Here is a 5,233-nt window from a genome sequence, read left to right on the forward strand (position 1 = left end):
GTTAATCAGATAAAACAGCCTTCCAAAAAGCCCATAAAACCCCCTAGACTTAGATACTCCTGGTTGCAAACCTCCCTCCTTGGTCCCCTCCCTCCTTGGACGCTTTGTTTTATCACTTGCTAACTCTCAATAAACCTTGTTTGCTGCCCACCACTCTGTCTGGTCTACCTCTTCATTCTGTGAAGTGCCATGAATTGCCAAGAACCGGGGTCACCAACTGAGAAAAAAGTCCTGTAACAATAGGAAGGTGGTGGTTTAGCTGGAATCCTGGAGGAAGGATAAAGGTGGGCAATGGAAGACCAGTGGGGCCCTGCATTCGTGAGGAGGTGGACTGAGGCTTAAATGGAGCTTTGTTGGGGACTGTTTTGGGAGCAAGCCATGAATTGAGAAGCAAACAAGCTTTCCAAGGTCCTGAGTGTGGAAGAGGTCTAGCTGGCAGGTGGAGAGTGTGGTGAGCCTGGCGGAGCCCAGCCTGTGGTGATTTGGAGGCCAGTCCAGATCCAGTTAAAGAGCCCAAGCAGCAGTCCTTTAATCAAGCACAGAAGCACCTCCCCCGACCCAGCTGCCTCTCCCAGAATCTCCTACCTGTCCCTCTACCATCGCTGTCCATCCTGGCCCCTCAGCCAGGTTTCCAACTGCTCCAGAAGTAAAACTAAAAGGGATCTAGCTCAAGCTCTCCCCTGAGGGGCTTCCCAAGACAGTCACTCAGCATTCATAGCATATTCTGACTGAATGAGCATTGAGCCTTGTGCCAGAGGAAGTAAACACGTGGTCTCTGCCTGCAGAGCTTCCTGCTCTAGACATCATAATGAAGGGACCCCCAAGACCTGAAACAGGAACCAAAGGAAGGTGCTTCCTCTTTCCCAGAACATTAATCTTCAAACAGGGGCAGGACTTCTCAGAGATGGAGAAGGTGGGAAATGCTTAGAGACCCAGAGCTGAATGCACAAGTGATGGCCCCACAAGCCACGGGTCTTGGGGAAAAGGGACACCACTGCCTCTACTGAGAGGTAGAAAGAGATAGTGCTGAGATTCCTCTAACCTTAAATTAGGTCCCTTAAAGATGGGTGGAGATGGAGGGAGGAGAGAGAAGGATAACAGTAGGTCCCCCAAGGGACAGAGTCTATACTAACTACACTAAAACAGAGCATTGAACTTGAAGCACAAAGAATTGCTCTTGATCACAGGAAGAACCTCCTACAAATCACACTGGCCCTGCCCTAACACATCTGCAAGAGGTATGGACCAAGGGCACTAACTGAGAACCTCCTGTATTCTAGGGGGTGATGCTGGGTAGGGAAGGAGGGACCAGCGAAGAAAACTGGCCCTGGCACCCTCCTTCCTTCCTTCCCATAGCCAGCAGAGATGCTGTGATGTCACCCAAAGCCATACCCCAGCCTCTCCAGGTGGACCTGTTCTAGGTTGCCACTGGTGCCCAGGAGTCTGAAGCCATCTCTGCTGCCCTTGCTGCTTCACCCCAGGCCTGGAGGACTCCACAGCAGACACAGCAGTTCTGAAACCCCTGCCTGTGTCAGCGAGCTGTACAGTCCATTTCCCTGTCTCTGCCACCACCATCTCTGCCGTGTCTGTCCTGGTAGCATAAACGCGGATGGTCACTGTAGCCCTGACCCATATGTCAGGGAGAGCGAAAGAGCAAAGGAACCTACACTGTGCACCACGGGCAAGGAGTTCCGGAAAGGCTGTAAACTCTGGAGGCAGAGCCCATCCACAGGGAAGCCAAAGCTGGCAGGGTCCCCTCTCTCCATCCCCTTACTATGGAAATAGCCACCCTGGTGCTGCAGAGCTTCCTAAGTGTCCCTAGCTGAGTTGCGCAGCAAGGTGGGGGGGGGGGGGACATGGATGCATGTGGCTGGTGACCAGGACTGCATGGGGAGAGCAAGCCAGGGAAGCACTCCTGTGAGATGGAGCAAGGCCTCCTCCACACTTCCCACCAGAACCAGCACAATCTGTAGCACTCAGACTGCACTGGACTGCTCTGGACTCGCCCTCCCCGTGCCCCGTGTGCCCACAGCACCGCAAACACAGGACCCCGTGAGCTACCTCATGCCCACGCAAGACAGGAGGTGCAGTGCACAAGTCCTACAGCTGCTCCCGGTGTGGCCAGAGCTTCCCCCGCAGGATCCCCTCAGCAGTCAAACTCCACAGTGCCCTTCACATGTGTCATGTGTGACAGCTTTTGCTACGAAGGACCTACCGCAGCACACACGGTACCACACGGGGAGAAAGTGCAGTGTCACGTGTGTGGCAAGACGCCAAGCTCAGTTTTGTTTCAGACCACACGCAGGTGCGGACATCATCCTGTCTGTGAGCTCTGCAGCAAATGCACCCCTGAGCTCTGTCCTAGGACAGCAGTGGTGACAGTGGCAGTGACCACTCCCCCCGGGGGGGCTGTGAGCTCCCTGAGCTCTCAGCCACTCCCCTTCCAGCCCTTGGGATCTCCAGCTTGGCAGCTAGGAGAATGGAAAGGGGAAAAATGTCCCCTGCTACCCTCTCCTTTTCCCCTCTCCCACAATCTCCTTACTACTTCCCCATCAACTGAGGAGCCTCCAGAAGGAAAAGAGGAAGAGACGTTTCTTATGGGAATTCCCTAGGTTTTCACAATTTGTTTCTCCTGCTCCTTGCTTCTGACCCCACACACACCTGTCCTCCCACTTGTGCTGAAGTCCCTGGACAGTGGGCAGGGGTGACAGAGGACAGGAGCGGCCACTGCCTCACACCTCTCCTCTCTGTACCCGGTGCCCTTCCAGTTCTGTGAGCCTTCTTGATGCTCCTTGCTCCCCTCCTTCCATAATCCTCCACTCCTGTCTATTGCTCCTCCCTGGGGAGTTGGCATTTTATTTTTCATGGGGAGGGAGGAAAGGACGGAGAGGAACCAGAGAGGGAAAAAGGAGAAATTAGAGAAGGGGTAGAAGCAGGGAAGGCAACCATAGTACCTTCATCAGGTGGGGTGTTTGGTCAGGCCCTGAACATCTTCCTACCCGAAAATCTGTCAGAGTAAAATAAGTAAAGGAAAGCAAAATAAGGGGGCACTAGGTCCAGAGGCAGGATAAGAGAAGGAATTTTAGGGTGCCAATATGAAAGGGAGGATCCAAGGGCTACCAGTGCTCCCTGGAAGTGGGGGAGAAGGCAGCCACAGGCCCCCACCCCTTTTCCACCCCTGATGCAACCCTGGTCTTTTCTTTTTATCTCAGAGCCCACGAGGAACTGTGGCCCCAATCATGTCATCCTGTTCCTGTGTCCTCTGCACATTACAAAACCTGCAATCCTCCTTTTACTTGGACCACAGTACAATAAATTAAAAAAAGAAGAAGAAGAAGGGGGGGGAGGGGAGGAGGGGGGGAGGAGGAGGGGAGGGGAGGAGGAGGAGGAGGAGGAGGAGGAGGAGGAGGAAAGGAAAATAACTAGGCCAGGGCTGGGGGAAGGCAGAGGATACAGAGTTGGGTCCAGAAGTCTCTCTTGGAGGAGGGGGGCAGAATGGGAGGAACTGGCAGGTGGCGCCCAACCAGGTGATGTCACACGAAGTGTCTGCACCTTGAGAAGGGGAGGAGGGAAGAGGAGAGGAGGCAGGGGTGTGAGGCAGAGACAGGAGGAGAGACTGAGAGACACAGAGATAAAAGAAGCAGGGAGAGAGCTGGGAGGGAGAGCAGAGAGAAACCAGGGATGCAGGAGGCAGCACAGGACACAGACAGGAGGAGATGCAGGGCAGACACTGACAGGCTCACCAGGCACAGTATGAGCAAATAATCTACTAGTGACTATCCATTAATTTGGGATCAACAGTGTAGACACCTGAGCAGTCATCATCCGTGACTACAAGTGGCTCCTCACTAAAGGGAACCCACAAATACACATATGAGACCCACAAAAGGAGAAACTGAGACCTTGAGACCAGCGTATATGCTTGAATGTGGGTTTCAGGACAATGATGATGAAGCAACCAGCCAAGTGTGTGAAAATATGAGACTTATATTGGCAGGCTGGACCCTGCCTTGTCCCCCAGGCTTTCTTGGTATTCTGCAAAGACCAGCTCCCCCAGCTCATCTCAGGGCAGGCGAAGACCCTAAGAACGTAACTCAAGCAATCTAAAGGGGATTGATTATTCTCCCCGCCCCCTTCCCTGCAGCAATATGTGAAGGTCCCAGAGGCCAGATGTCTGGTGACTCCTAGAGCCCAGGGACTCTTCACATCAGAGAGCGTAGAGAGAGAATCTTCCAGAGAAGTCCTGCAGAAAAAAACAGGGAGCAAACCCCACCAGGTTTATCCCACTCCCAAAGACACTTAACATCCCAAAGAACTTAACAAAGTTCAGAATGCCCAGGGCTACAGGAGCTGATAATTACATTCTTTCTCCAAGTTCTACCCTTTATCCTTCTCCTTTTCCATAGACACGTGTCTTGGATAAAACACACTGAATCAGACCCTGGACTTCAGAAACTAACTCTACTAACAAAATGGATTTGATTTCAGGAAAAGAAATGTAGAAGACATTTTGGAAAGGATTTCCTTAGAGCTAGGGTCCATATATGCTAGAACCAGAGAAACACCACACACACACACACACACACACACACACACACACACGGAAAAGGAGCAATTCTCCTGTGTTCTGATGAGCGTCCCCAGACCCATCACCACACACCCTGGCTGGCATGTGGAGGCCATGGAAGGCAGGGCCACGGGATGAGAGGAGGGGAGGGGAGAGGGAGGTCATGAGCCAGTGAGCGCCTGTCCTTCTGGCCTGTCGGTGCCTGTGAGGGCACCTGCTCCTAGGAGCAGCCTGTGCCTGCAGAACTCCACAGCCCCCTGGCCCTCAGGCTCCTCATGTGTGCTTCCCCCTGCGGGCGTCTGCACACGGTTCACACTGATTCTGGTCTCTGTGGGCAGAGCACTTTGTCATGTTGCTGTTTGCCTCCTTGTCAGGACCTCAGCAGGGGCAGAGGGAGCCAGAGCAGGGAAGGGGGATGCTTGGGCAGTTGGGGCTCCCACAGGCCCCACCCCTCCTGCACACGCAAGCACATGCACACACAGACGTGCCGCCTTCCACCCCATGCAGCCAAATGAAATACACAAAAGCAGCCGAGACATCACCCACTCATGAGACACACAAGTGCACACAGACCCTCAGACAGACCAACATACCACCACCCACACAGATGGACACACAACAGCCTGGGCCACAAAGCCCCCTGGGTGTGCAGCTCACTCAACTCAA

Source organism: Neovison vison, chromosome 12 (assembly GCF_020171115.1).
Source record: "Neovison vison isolate M4711 chromosome 12, ASM_NN_V1, whole genome shotgun sequence".
Classification (NCBI taxonomy): Eukaryota; Metazoa; Chordata; class Mammalia; order Carnivora; family Mustelidae; genus Neogale; species Neogale vison.